Below are 14,828 nucleotides of genomic sequence, written 5' to 3'. Positions count from 1 at the left end.
CTTTTATAAACAAGCTGTCAAGTCAAGTCAAAGTTTATTTATATAGCACATTTACAACAGCCTCAGCTGACCAAAGTGCTTCACAACAAACACAACATCAAAGGTAGATAAATTATAAAATAAAAATAAAATTACATCAAGACACATAAGTCTAGGCAGAAGTATGACCTGAAAATTTTTTTTCAGTTTGTTTAGCCCCTTTTGCACTGCACAGTGGGACTCAGCCCGACCTGGGCCAGCCTGGTTTCAAAGCTGTGCTGAGAGTTTTTCCATTAGTATTTCCAGCTCAGTCTCACCCCATTCCCTGGAACTCTGAGAGATGTGGTTCCAATTGGGCCGCCAGACAGAGCTGGTTTGGAGTCAGCCATGGATTGGCACAGTGGTTGCGAGGCGAGACAGAGACGAGTCGTCTTCTAGATCTCTGGAAGGAGCATTAGACTTTCTCGATGTCTGTTATTTTAACATACAGTGTCAACAAATTTCCATCGTAATCTTTTGTCAATTGCATTTTATTTTCTTGCAGTTAAAATAATATTCAACAAGCTGAACGGAAGATCCACATTGTGCCACCACGCATAAAGATAAATGTATGTAGCTTTTTCCCGCAATGAAAAAAAAGAACATGCACTGGCTGTGGTCCAACTAACTACATATAAGTAATAAAATTAAAATTAAATGACTGCACCTAAATTATGAGCTATTTTTCTGCAGTAGTCTGATGTATACAATCACACAACTTCCTGGTCTTCATCGGTCTCCACCTTGTCCATTTCAGGGTTGTGAAGTCAATCTGAAGGAAGAATCTGCGCTCTGTGCTACACTAGATCTACAACTGCCACTTCAGCCAAAGATTTTGGCTGAAGTGTATTTGGGTTAGATTTAGGACTAGGGTGCAAACTGAGTTTTGGTTAGGGTTAGGTATGTAATGGATGGGGTTAGGGTAAGGGCAAGGTTTATACTGTAGAAATGAATGGAAGTCAATGGAAAGTCCCCACAAATATTGCCACGCAAACATGTATGTGTATGCGTGTGTGTCTGCAGTCTGAATTTGAGCAGTTTTATTACTTAATAGGTGTGATTGAGGCTGCCAGTAATCACCTAAGTTTAAGCAGTGAAGCAAAGTTTATTCATGTCTTCCTTGACTGTTAATCAGGTGATCTGAATTGTTTTCATGGTTTATGTTCTGTTTGGCCCAGCAATTAATTGTTCTAAAACCAAAATTAAATATCTACATTTTAGATATTAATTAACATTAATCAGTTAGAGTGAGACTTGACAATAGAGAAGCGACTTTAGAAAGGTGAGATTTAGTACAGGCACAGCATATTTAATTTCATGCATAATTGAATGGTAAACTTCACATATTTTACATATTGTTCAAAAGCTGTATAGGTGTCAAAGTCACATGAAAGTAACATGGGAGTCTTATCAGCCAAACTTACAAAATTATGAATACTGGTAATATTTCAACATTTAAATCCAGAAATGATACATTAGAATTCAATTTATATATTGCATAAAGAACAAAGGATTTCAGAAGAGCACTGAGGAAAAGCAGGACCTCTTGCTGTTGATCTGTTCATGGCCATACAATAATTTGACTGAAAATTCCTGAAACACATTCTTTCATATTTACATGTTTGCTTTGATTTTATTTTCAACTATTATATTGGTAGTTCTTGGGATAAGGGACAAAATAGATTCAAATTCTCCCCAAAAAATGATGTAATTATCCCTCAAGCTTATGAATTCAAATATGACAAATAATGTTTTGGAAATGTAATGATGCTAAGGTGCAGGCTCCCAGTTGAATTTTTTGTTTTGAAAATTACACATTTATTGGACTGGACCCAGAACTTTATTTTTTAATGAACCTTTTACTGATATTTTTACTCTGTTTTACAGATTAAAAACTTCTCAGGAAACAAGAGAAATATTATTTAAAGCAAAAAACAACATAAAGTCCATCTGATGGAGTTGACATACATCTGATGGTGAGAATCAAGAACACACTGCACTCAAAATGACAACTAAATTGAAATAAATGGTGGAATATTGTACAGCATACAATATGCCTCTTATCTTTTTCTCCCAGATCATTGATATTTTAAATTTTTTCCACTTCCACTCTCATAAAACTATACATGTTTATATCAAACGGTGTTGACAAAAACTCAGGACTCAATGTCTATTGAGTTGGAAATTATGTAAAAATAACTTTTGATTCAATTTATTGATACTTATATAGCTATTTATTTGAATACTTATACTTAGTTATCCTGACATATTATTTTAGTACTCCTTTAATAGTTTTAAACTATTATTGAGTTCTGCTTCATGACAATTGCTTTTACAGACACCATCCACCAACTACATAGCATCAAATGAAAAAATATTCAGCAAACACCATGAAAACATACATTTTTCATGGTGCTGACATTGCCAAAGTTAGTTTAGTCAGTTATTTAGAGATATTATATTTTGTGTATATTTTATTCAAATTCTATTCTTTTATCCAGGTTTTGTCCCACTGACATATTCATGTTCATGTCACCTGAGCGAAGTCGACTTCACACCTTCCTTAAATTAAGTTAATGTGAAATGTTTGTGCTACATTTGTTCCACAAAAAGTTTTGTTTGTGCCGCTATAATTTTAAAGACGTTAATAAAAGTTTTCATCAAACTGTAGGCTCATGGCCTAACACTTAGAACTGTTAGTTTAAAATGCATGATGCAAATTAAAAGGTGGACTCAGCATGGTTGACTGAAGATGAGTCACAGAAAAAACACCAACTCAGTGGATTTGTTAAAATGTGATTTTGGCACAAACTTTTTCTTTGATTTGAAGGAGATTGAGTGTCCAACGTCACTCTAGTCAACATTAAGCCAGCCTGCTAATATGGAAAATATGCAACACTTGACAGATGTAGCTCCTCTGAGCCACTGTTTCAAACTGAAAAGGCTAATAAAACTATAAATATTAAAGTTAATAGAAACATTGAACTTCTTACCTTTGAATAAAGTGGTGTTCTGTGTTTTCCTTTACAATTTTTACTGCAATGAGCAACTGTCTTGTGAGGTTCAGTGCATATAGATGTAGCTGCACACGACTTCATTTAAAAAGACCATCTCTGAATTACAAAAGGAGGAAGACACGTGGGATTGGTGGTTGGCAAAGACCAATCATTAAACATTAAACACAGCATCCAATTCAAAGTGAGATCCATAATAAAAAAGGATCAGAAAGATATCCACATCATGGGGGAGATGATGAAACAAACAGGACAGGAGAAAAAAAACGCTGAAATTAGTGACTAATTTATATCTGTCAGTAAATGCTGACTTCGTTGTTTTTGTTCCTGTAAATTGAACTATAATAATAATTTGACCTCAGTGCTTTATCACAGGGTCTGTTAAATATCAACTCCACATTAAACCAACTGATATTTTCAACCCACTCTTTCCCTTAATTATGGTGATTTTACACTTACAGCTTATGACAACACGTTATGTACAAACAAAAATATTTCTGTGGACAAATACAATAAGATAAAAAGAAATACAGAAAAGTGGACTAGATGAAAAGTACGGTCAATATCTGGTTAAGATTGTTTTTAAAAGTTACTTTCTATTTGACAAATGAGCCTCATCAGACTGCATATCAAAATTTACTGAATATGATTGTGTAATTATATCAGTATATATTAGTGGTGCTACGGTACAAGTTTAGCATAAAAAATATATCAGATACACATTGGTTACTGGAATTAAGAAAAACAAAACTCATAAATACCTGCTTTAATCACTGATAAGGACTTCATGATGACTTTACTGTACCTGTGGTTCCAGTGAAAATCCTATGAAGGTCTTTTTGTCAATCTTAATATACCTTTATTTTTTTCTATAGAAATGTCTTTTACAGATATCCTTACAAATACGTTTGCAAACTTCCTTTTGCAAATTCCTGGTCTGATTCCCAGAGGAAAGTTCTAATTCACCCTTTACCTATAATAGATTTCTATATTATAATGGGATCATTTATGGCATCACCAAATAACAGTAGATTTCCTTTGAGTTCATTGATAGTAGCATTGCTGTTGTGGAGCTAACAAGCAGACCTCCTTTCTCTTCATGCCTAAGTGAGGTAAAAGGCTGGAGCCTTGTGTCCAGGCGGGTTCCAAAGACTGTGTTTGTCTCCGTCCTTGGATGTCCAGTCAGTGATCAAAAGTTATTTCTGATTCTGTGTATTTTAATTTAAAAAAATGGTAGGGTATGTATTTTCTGAGTAAATGCAGCCAGGTGAAACACAATTAACAACTCTAAGTCTGAACTTATTCAAAGTAGGGAATATAGCTGCAGAATTTCACCAAATGATAAACTCCTTGTAAAGAGTTTAAATGTGTGCTAGTGAAATTTACCTTTTATTATTGTTATTAATCAAGTCACATATACATTGGTATGAAAAACAAAAAAGAATAGAGAGCAGATATTACAGACATGACATACTAAAAATATTTACAGATCTACAACATTCATATGTGTTTACAGCTTTTTTGTTCATACTCTTGGAAATAGTGGATAAATATAGTTTGATAAAAAAATAAATAAATAAAAAAGGTGAATATGATAAAAATGTACATTTGTGAATATGAAATTTGTCAAATATAATAATTAGATTGATTGCCAGTCTTTGGACTGCATATCTATTCTTACCATGAAAGCCAAAAGTAATATGTTCATACCTCAGGGAACATTTAGTATCAATATAACAATTTATAAAGTTATTACACTCTTTCCTAAATTTTCTTGTGATACTTCAATCCCAGAATAAATGACTGACTGTTTCTAGATGCTCTTTGCAGAACTTACAGTTGGGGTCTATTGTTTTAATATATTTCATAATGTATTGATTAGTAGGATAAATTAAATGTGACAGTTTAAAAGTAGGTATGGATATTGTTGACTCAATCCTATTTAACATTCTGTAGATTGATTGAATTTTCTTTCTAGATGCAATTTTAAGTAGTTCTGTAATTTGTGTATTAGGTTCTATAATGAATTTTCCAGGTCATATTTGCTTTGCATAAGGGATTTTAATTGAAGATATTCTAAAAATTGAGTTTCATCGAGTTTATATTGTTTAGTTAATTCAAAAATGAAAGGAATTTATTATATCTAAAAATATGTTCAAAATGTGTAATGCTTTTAGAGACCCACAAGCTAAAAAAGAGGTTGTTTTTTTTTTTAATTTATTGTAAGATCTGGATTGTTCCAAAGTGGTGTGTATTTTGAGGTGGTAAAATTTGAGTTGATAATATCATTAAATTTCCACCAAGCTGAGAGAGTGGCTTTAATAGTTGGTGATTGAAAGCAACCACGTTTCTTAATCGCTTGACTAATGAATGGTAAATCACCATTTTCCCACAAAATAATTGTTCTAATTCATTTAAATCATTGTTTTGCTGGATTTAGGTCCACTTGATTATGTAGTGTAGCAGGTTGGCTAAATAATAATAATAAAAATTTGGTGTAACTAGCCCTCCATATTGTTTTAAGTTTTGTAAAGTTGATAACTTTAATCTTGGTGCCTTGTTTTTGCAATAAAATTTGGAGCTTATACTATCTAAAGATATAAACCATTCTTTAGTTGGCTGGATGGGTAACATAGAAAATAAATAATTGATTTGGGGAAGTATTTTCATTTTAGTAGTCACTATTCTACCAGCAAGCGAAAGTGGTAGATTTATCTATTGTTTCAAATTGTTTTGTATTGATTCTTAAAGTGGTATTAAACAAATCTGACAATTTAAGAGATAATTTAATCCCAAGGTATGTAATATGATTTATGTATAAAGTAATCGGTATAGTTTGCATTGTCTCATCCCATTTTAAATTATTTAAAGGAAGAACTGCAGATTTATTCCAATTTATTGAGTACCAGTAATTTACTATTTTTGAGAACTGATTAATCATTCTGCTTGTTTCAGTCATTGAAGAATATGGATCCTGCAATGGTAATAAGATATTGTCAGCATTTAAACAACTTTTATGTTCTGTTGGGTTAAGTGGAATAGAGTTTTGACGAATTGCTGCTGCAAGGGGTTCAATGAAAATGGAAAACAAGGATGGAGAAAGTCGGCAACCCTGCCTTGTGCCTCTTCGTAGGATAAAATTCTTTGAAATTATATTGTTGGTAGTAACAGTCACTGCTGGTGATGTATAGAATAGCTTAATCCAGTTAATAAAAGAATCTCCAAATCTAAACCTTCTTAATGTTGAAAACAAAAATAACCAATTTACTTTATCAAATGCTTTTTCAGCATCCAAAGTTACAATGGCTGAGTCTTGTTTATTTGTTAAAGCCATTAAGTTCAGCAATCTCCATATATTATATGGAGTGTCTATTTTTAATGAAACCAGTTTGATCTGGATGAAATAAGGATGAGATGACTTTTTCAATTCTGATTGTTAATGCCTTAGTGAAAATTTTTATATCTGTATTTATTAATGAGAGTGGTCGATAGCTAGAGATTAACATAGGATCTTTGCCAGGTTTAAGAAGAACTGTAATAGCAGCTGTATTTAAATTTTCTTTTATTTCTTGTATTAATTTGATGTATATTGGATTAAACATATCCCAAAAATGTTTATAAAATTCAGCTGGAAAACCCTGCAGTCCTGGAGCTTTATTGTTTTGGCAAAAGGCGTATTGCGTTGGTTAATTCTTTTTCTTTTAATGGAGCTTCAAGCATATCAATTTGTTCATCTGTCAAATGCGGTAGATCAATATTGTTTAAAAAAAGAGTTAATTTCTTCTTGGGAAGCATTATTTTCCTCAGAATACAATTTGGTATAAAAATCTCCAAAAACATAATTTATTTATTCTAGTGACTGGGTTGGTTTCCCTGCTGAATCTTTAATAACAGAAATAATATATTTTTTCTTTGTTCTTTTTCAGTTAATTGGCCAAATATTTACCAGATTTGTTACTACAGTGAAAGTTGTCTTAAGTTTCTGGAATAAAAAAATTATCTCTCTTGTTTACAAGCGTATTTAGTTCATATCTTAGCTGACGTATTTTCTCTTCAGTTTGTTCTGTTGAAATGCTTATTTCTTCTAAATTCTTAATTTCGAGTTGGTTTTTCGGTTTCCTCCCTTTTCTTATGGACTCCATATGCTATGATTCTGCCTCTTAATACAGCTTTCCCTGTTTCACATATCAGTGATGTTGCACAAATCAGAGACTAACCTGCAAAAAGATGTTTCCCTACCCTCTCAAAACTGAACATTCCTCACTCTAAAGCAATAAAATTCTATAAATTCTACTATAAAGTAAGAGATCACAATGAAAAATGCCCTTTTATCAGTTCCCAAAGTCTGGGTTTTCTACACAAAGCCAGGTTGGAGAAATCCCCCTCCACACAATTTTGCTTTTAGCTTCCACACATGAAGCAGGAAGAAGGATTTAAAGGGTCCATGTAAATGCCCTGTCAACAAATACACATGTAAAAATCAAATTTTCGGTCGGCTGACCGAAAATGTTTGCTATGACTTGACACAGAAGACTCTTAACTTTGGATACTTGACAATATTGGCTTTGTAAAGTGTTATCAAGGCATCTTCTGCCCTGCTTTTGTAAATCTTGTCCAGCTTATTTTGTAAAGTGGATAAATTTATTTTATCAACATCTGACAAATCTGAGGGACTTTTTTGGAGAGCTTCATAATTCATAACTTTCCTAGACTTATGAAAATCAGAACCACTTTGTCTTAGGAACTTCGCAATCTCAAATTTAAAGAGCTCCCAGATGGAACCATATTTATTTTCAGTATTAGTTTTGTCAAAAACATAAGAGAATGCCTGGGAGATGTTTTGTTGTACCGAGTCTAACATAAGTAAAGAGTTGTTTAGGATCCAGTAGGCTTTCCTATTCTGTGAATGGTTACCAGACAGATTTTTCAAAATATATATTGCTTTATGATCAGTGAGCAGTGTGGGAAGAATATCCACAATGTTATTGGCTTTTAAGCAGTCAGGTACTAACCAGTAGTCTATATGAGACTGCTTAGACCCATCATTGTTACTCCAGGTGAAAGTGGAGTACAGTGGATATTTTTCTCTCCATAGATCCTTTAAGTTGTTTCTCTGCATGAATGATTTAAGAAGAGTGTTTGAATCTGGAGCTCGAAGCCATTTGTCCAGTTGATTTTTTTTTTTAACTTTCTTTATTTAACCAGGTGAACTCCGTTGAGATCCAGATCTCATTTTCAAGAGGGACCTGGGCAAAAGTCTGCAATACACAGCAACCTGGTTACAAAATAAAATTAATACATATGCACAAGTGTAAAACAGTAGAAAACAATTGAAAAACAGTGACACTGTTTAAAAGAATCTTGTTGCCTGTTTTTAAGAATCGCTCAAAATTAGTCCNCTCTCAGAGAAAACCATCACTCATCTCCTACCTGGGTCTGCTGCGTTCTCTCTCACCACCATCACCCGGATTTCATGACAGACACTCTTTAAACTAAATGCATAGGTTTTTCTCCAGGTGCTCCGGTTTTTCCTTTAGGAAAAAAAGTGATTAGATTAATTAATCTCTTAATCTTAACTCTGTGTCTCACTCACTGACTGTTCACAAAGGATATGAACTTATTTCAGATTCTTAATGGGGTTTTTTTTTGGAACACACTCCTTAAATGGCCTCATACAATGTCTTCCAGCCCTAGTGTTTATTTATTTTCTGTCTTCTTACTTGTCTTAATTTTTAACTGGTCATAGAATATGACCAGTCTCTCTAAACTGGAGTGTCTTCCTGTTAAAAGGAAGTTGTTTAAGTGTTTAGGCTAATTGGTCTCTTAATTTTACCTCTCTCACACACTCATAACTATTGGACATACAAAACAAATCTGAACTGAACAAAACTGTTTCTTTCTAGCACACAGTCATTAATGGCCTCATACAATGTCCTCCAGCCTTCCATTTCTATTTGAAATAGGCTTCTTCAGGACACCATTAACTAAACAAAAAAAAGTGTGATTATATCACTAAGCTGAACACACCAACTGCATTTAATCATATTTTCAATTTTACTGATATTTATTGGTGTTCTTGTGGAAAATACAGTGGTGAAAATAGAAAAAATAATGTCCAATCAATCAATAAATCAAATTTTATTTGTATAGCACATTTCAGCAGCAAGGCATTTCAAGGTGCTTTACTTAATTAAAGAAGAAATAAAAACAGTATGTGAGTCTTCCACTTATTCATAATGACTACATCTCCCCAGGATGTCTCTCCTCAGTCTGTTTTGGTTGTGTGACTGAGAATATCATCACTCACCAACCAATAGTCTAATCTGGATTTACATGTTCCATTTGGTTTATACTATGAGAAATCTTTAATGGCTGGATTAAATTCTCTCCAGATAGCATGTAAATTATTACTAACTATAAAACCGTTAATGATTTTATTATACTGGGTACTCTCTATCCTAGCGGGCCATCTATCCAGCCACTCGTTTGGGGTCAGATTCCAATCTCCTCCCATCAATAAAAATTCTGTAGAGTATCGACTTTTTAAATCAGCAGTGACATTGGATAGGTGTAACAACATCAACAGGTTCTGGTTATTGTTATTGTACCCATACACGTTAATCAATATAACAAAAACATCTTCAATTTTTACCACAACTATCAACCAGTGACCCTCTGTGTCAGTCTGGTCGGTCAAGACATCTCCAGGGAAGTTGTTAAAGCAGATCGCCACGCCTGCAGATCTTGGGGAGCCGTGGCTGAACAGGAACTTGTCGCCCCATTATTTCAACCAGAATGAAGAGTCTGTTTCTGTGGAATGAGTCTCTTGTAAAAATAAACAATTAGCTTTTTGCCCCTTGAAAAATAAAAATAAAGTTTTTCTTTTTTCCAAGCCTTTTAAGTCCCTAACATTTAATGAACCAAATGAAACTTTAACATTGAACATGAACTGTAATTAAACTCAAACTGCAAAAGCTGAAAACTGAGGACAAATAATCGATCAACAAAGCAAAGCCTTCCTTAAAGCTACCAGACCATTACTACAATTTCCACCTTTAGAGTCTTAAGTCTAGACCACTTGTTGCTCCTTGCTGATCTGACAGAACACCAGCATCCTGCATGTTTTAGTTCTCTCCCTAGCGATTGTAACAACCTCCTCAACAAGTCAGTGTTCTGCTTAGGCATCTAATGAGCCATCATTTGATGCAGGTATGTAAAATCAGGGAGAGAACTAAAACATGCAGGATGCCGGTGTTCTATCAGATAGCCATACGCAGTCAGGATAGCATACGTGCAGTCAGTACGCATGCCCGCGCATGCGCATTAAGAAGTCCGACCGTTAGTGGAGTTGTCAGTTCAGCATACGCAATAAGTTATGACGAAAATAAGTAATTAAATTGTTTATAATATGACATAATATGATGACTAAATAGATATACATGCGTTGTCGTGGTTTCAAAGTGTATTTTAAAGCAGGTCTGGCTGCAGCTGCAGTCAACTACAATACACGCCCGTGTAAAACTCTAACTTACTTAACCGCTAAATCAGGATGTCATACAGCTTTTCATGACAAAGTGTATGATGATCTACGTCATGATTCTATGTTGCTGATTAAATATAATCATATTACGTTGTCATACGTATTACCATGACAACGTATTACCATACGTATTACCATGACATGGTCATACGTTGTCATGGTAATACGTATGTATACATACGTTGTCATATACAACGTTGTAAATAAGTAAAGTACAGCGATATATTTGTTTTCTCTTCTCTTCCGACGTCAACATGAAAGACTACATTTCTNACCAAGCCGAGTAGAGATTTATAAATCAGGTGTCATGATTTACAGTTTGGTGAGGTGAGGGAAGACGCAGGTAGACCCAGGATGAAGATAAATGGTGGTTTTAATGATAAATCCAAATGAAGTCCAACAGTGGCAGCACAGGGAACACAAGGTAGGAACTGGCAGACAACATATGACGAACACACGACGAGGATCCGACAACAGGTGGGACTAAATACACTGGGAGGGTAATCAAAGAAACAAGAGGCAGCTGGGAACAATCAGGACGGCACAGAGACTCAGGAACACAAGACACAAAAAACCTCAAAAATAACTACACAGAAAACACAGATCGTCACATCAGGATCATCAGGTCATTGTTTCTCTGTACGCTTAAAGGAGGCCATTCATTTGTGTAATTACGGGTGTTGCAAATGATTTTTTTAGTTGAGTAATCTATGGCTTGTTCTGAAAATCGGATAATGGAATAAAAATATTAATACAGTAAAATATTGGTAAATACTGTCATAACTGAAGTGTTCATGTCAGATATCAATATCGGCCTAAATTGTCATAGCTCAGTCAACCTGGACAGAAAAATACACCAAACTTGAAATGATATTCAACAAAATAATAAAGCAACAGGTCACAAAGACATTAAAATACATGCATGCTCCTGTTTTTAGTTTATGTATTCATCTTCAGTCAGTTTAATAGATTAACTCTCATTCTGCATAGTGTAGAGCAGGGCCTGTCAACATTTCTCAGAACCCTAACCCCATTTTTGCTCAACGGGTGAATGTGTAGATTTCTGAAATGTATGATTTTATGCTTCCTTTTACCAACTTTTTATTTGTTGCATTCATATTAATGTGTATTAAAGACATAACTTAGAACTTTGTACAAAAAATGTGCAATTAATCTGAATTCTCACTATTACCTTGCAGTATCTCAGTGACTCCTTTAGAGGTCGCAATCGCGTCATTGAAGACCTGATTTAGACCGTTTGCACCAGAGGGATAGTTCTTAGCTCGTCATTTTTTACTCACAACCTTCAAATTAAAAATTATATTTTTCTACATATCCTCAGTGTGAGAATATGTAGAATATGCAGTGTGATTTTGTTTTTATAATTATTTCTGATATGTTCCTGAATATGTGTATTTAGTATCAGGCATTCTGAGTTTTTTTTGTCTGCATGTTTATGTCATTTTTAAAACATATTTGTGAATTTGTTTTTGTTGTTAATTCATGTTTTAATTAATTTATTCAAACAAACATTAAAGATTCATTCGTTTTTAATGATTCTAACACATTTTTACCAGAGGTGTGAAGTTTGGCCAGGAACTGCTGAACGGAAGTTCAGCAGATTGAGGTTTCTAAAGCTAGTACTGATCTATAGTCTCTGCCCAGCTTGCTTCTTGCACACTCCACTTACATTCATGCATCATGCTGCAATCCACCCAATAATTAGAAATGACAATGCAAATAATTGTAACAAAAAAATACTTTAATAAAAATTCTCATCCAAAACACAAAAGGCATCCACTGACAAATGGTGTTTCTTCTGTTCAGCAAGTACAGTTTTTTAAATATATTTCCAGGATTTTAAATATCAATAATATTCTAATCCTTTCATAATGATGAAAAGCACAAAATAACATTATAACTATTAAAAGTTAACCGTCATTCAGCATAAATTACCATTGTGTTTAAAAACAAAATGCATTTTGTTTATTTAATAAGACAAAAGCAATGAAACAAACACAAAAACGTATGAAAAATAAAACTGATATATTTCAAGCTTCCACACATTGACCTCAGTGGCTAAATAGCAGCCAGGGTCTGGGTGAAATTTGGGAACAGAGCCTGGTTTTAAGGCAGATAAGGGGTAAAGATAGATGAAGTTTTTGGTTTACGGGAGACTAAAGCTCCTCCAATGCAGAACAAAGTAATTCCAAGAAGCAGGAGCAACAGAATTTCTTCAGCCAGCTATTTTCTGAGTCCTCTTTACTTTCCGCCACCACAACCACTGCAAGGGAAAGATTTAGAAAGGTTAGAGAAGACAGGACAAAGAGCAAAAGAAAACAACAATGCAAAAAGTGAATTTTTTTTTCTCCTCAAAAAATTGCAGAAAACTAGAGAAATTTTGGAGAATTACTCTGTCAGGACTCCAACAGAGAGTTCAAGGGTAATCAAAGCTGATATGATTTCCTCGAATTACATTCCTCATAGGAGAAACATATCCACGGCCTTTTGTACTGCTGTATTGCTGGCTGGCTGCATATAATGGAATAAAAACAATAAAACTTTCTTCTACTTCACATACACAGCAGAGGCCCTACGACTCATCCAGTCAATCATTTTTAATTAGAAGCATTAGAGGAGTATGTTAGCCAGTTTAGCAGATGTTCACAAGTAGGAAAAAAATGAGACAGACACAGGGTGTGAATAAATGCATCTGCCTTTCATTATTTGTGTGATTAAACGTGTATTGATCAACCAGGCCAGCTCTGATAACGAAGGAAAGATCTGATTAGTGTCGGGCCAATAAAAACTCTTGTCTTGATCTAAATGTCTCACAGCGAGAAGCTTGATCAACCAGTGAATGCTAATCTTGACTTAATTGCATCTGCAATTACACCTCACTTCCTTTTATAAAGCTGTTCTCTTTGAGCTTTATGTTTCACATATTATTCTAACAATCAGGAACTTAACTTACCTTTCTCCTTAACTCAAGCATTACACACACAGGATCCCCGACTACCTGAACTCCCTGTAATTAGGTTGAATGTTTTGGAGGAGCTGAAACAGTTATTAATGGAAAATACCTACAAAATACTTAGCAATTCATAGACTATATAATTAGATGCAACTTTAATACATATAGTAGATGTATGTAGATTTGACTGTGTGGATTAGGTAAAAATTTGGCCTTGTATGTGCAGAGAAATGCATTCAAGGGATAAGCAAACATTGTGACTAAAAATGACAGAAGTTAGTCTCTTTGTTGACAATAAAGTTGCAATAAATAACTATATATTTTTTTTACTTATTTGTTAAAGCTGTCACTTTGTCCTGACATTGTAATATGAGACAGATAATATGTTAAAAAAATCAAGCTCCTCTGCCTCCTCCCAGTGGTCCTACTGCCATCTGTAGAAACACACCGCTCCCGGTCAGAAACAACCAATCAGAGCCAGGCGGAAGGTCTTAACACTGTCAATCACGCCAATGACTGCTGGGGAGACCCTGACCCTGCAAGGACAAGTGAGTATACAGAATGGATGCATGGGTGGATAGACGATGATGATATGACTAATACACTAATGTATTTTGGAGAAATAACGCTTCAGCTGGAAAAAAAATCCTAACATGGTTACCAAGACGACATACGTATCTTTTTCAACATATCTACTTTAACTTTTACTAGAACAGTCATCTAACTGTTACAGAGCATAATTCTGCTTCCCATGTTACCAATGGTATATCATACCTTCTGGTGACTATTGCAATACATTCCCTATTCAAGGGTGTCCAAAGTCAGTCCTCAAGGGCCTGAACCCTGCATGGTTTAGTTCTTCCCTTAGTTCATCACACCTAAATTAAATGATGGTTCATTTGCAGCCCTCTGCAGCACTTTGACATGATAAGGAGGTAGTTGGATCATTCCATTCAGCTGTGTTGGAGCAGAGACACATCTACAACTGGTAGTACACTGGCCCCTGAGGACTGGAGCTTAACATCCATGCTATATTCACATTATAAAACATTGTGCACACCACTCACCAATCTTTTGTGGCTCTTCCATATGAATAATTCTAGGAGAGTGTTCATCTTTCCTGGTATTCTGTCCAGGTTCAGGATAGGGACTTCCAGGACCCATTCCTCCAGCATGATTGTTGGGATAGGGACTTCTAGGACCCATTCCTCCAGCATGATTGTTGGGATAGGGACTTCTAGGACCCATTCCTCCAGCATGATTGTTGGGATAGGGACTTCTA

At 34.6% G+C, this 14,828-nt stretch overlaps 2 long non-coding RNA genes across 2 annotated transcripts in view; both read left to right on the top strand.

Moving 5' to 3' along the window:
• The first annotated feature begins 6,683 nt into the window (after positions 1 to 6,683).
• LOC107836534 (uncharacterized) overlaps positions 6,684 to 14,828 on the top strand; it is a 20,426-nt gene continuing 12,281 nt past the window's right edge. The window contains exons 1-2 of the long non-coding RNA XR_001662449.1: positions 6,684 to 7,134; positions 9,855 to 9,860. This is a non-coding gene — a long non-coding RNA (uncharacterized LOC107836534). The remainder of the gene's footprint in view (positions 7,135 to 9,854; positions 9,861 to 14,828) is intronic.
• The window catches only part of LOC107836533 (uncharacterized), a 12,037-nt gene continuing 10,560 nt past the window's right edge, over positions 13,352 to 14,828 (top strand). Inside the window, exon 1 of the long non-coding RNA XR_001662447.1 lies at positions 13,352 to 13,363. This is a non-coding gene — a long non-coding RNA (uncharacterized LOC107836533). The remainder of the gene's footprint in view (positions 13,364 to 14,828) is intronic.

This window comes from Poecilia formosa, unplaced genomic scaffold (assembly GCF_000485575.1).
Source record: "Poecilia formosa unplaced genomic scaffold, Poecilia_formosa-5.1.2 Scaffold66, whole genome shotgun sequence".
Lineage (NCBI taxonomy): Eukaryota > Metazoa > Chordata > Actinopteri > Cyprinodontiformes > Poeciliidae > Poecilia > Poecilia formosa.
Note: the sequence above shows the minus strand (reverse complement) of the source record. Positions and strands in the feature narration are given on the sequence as shown.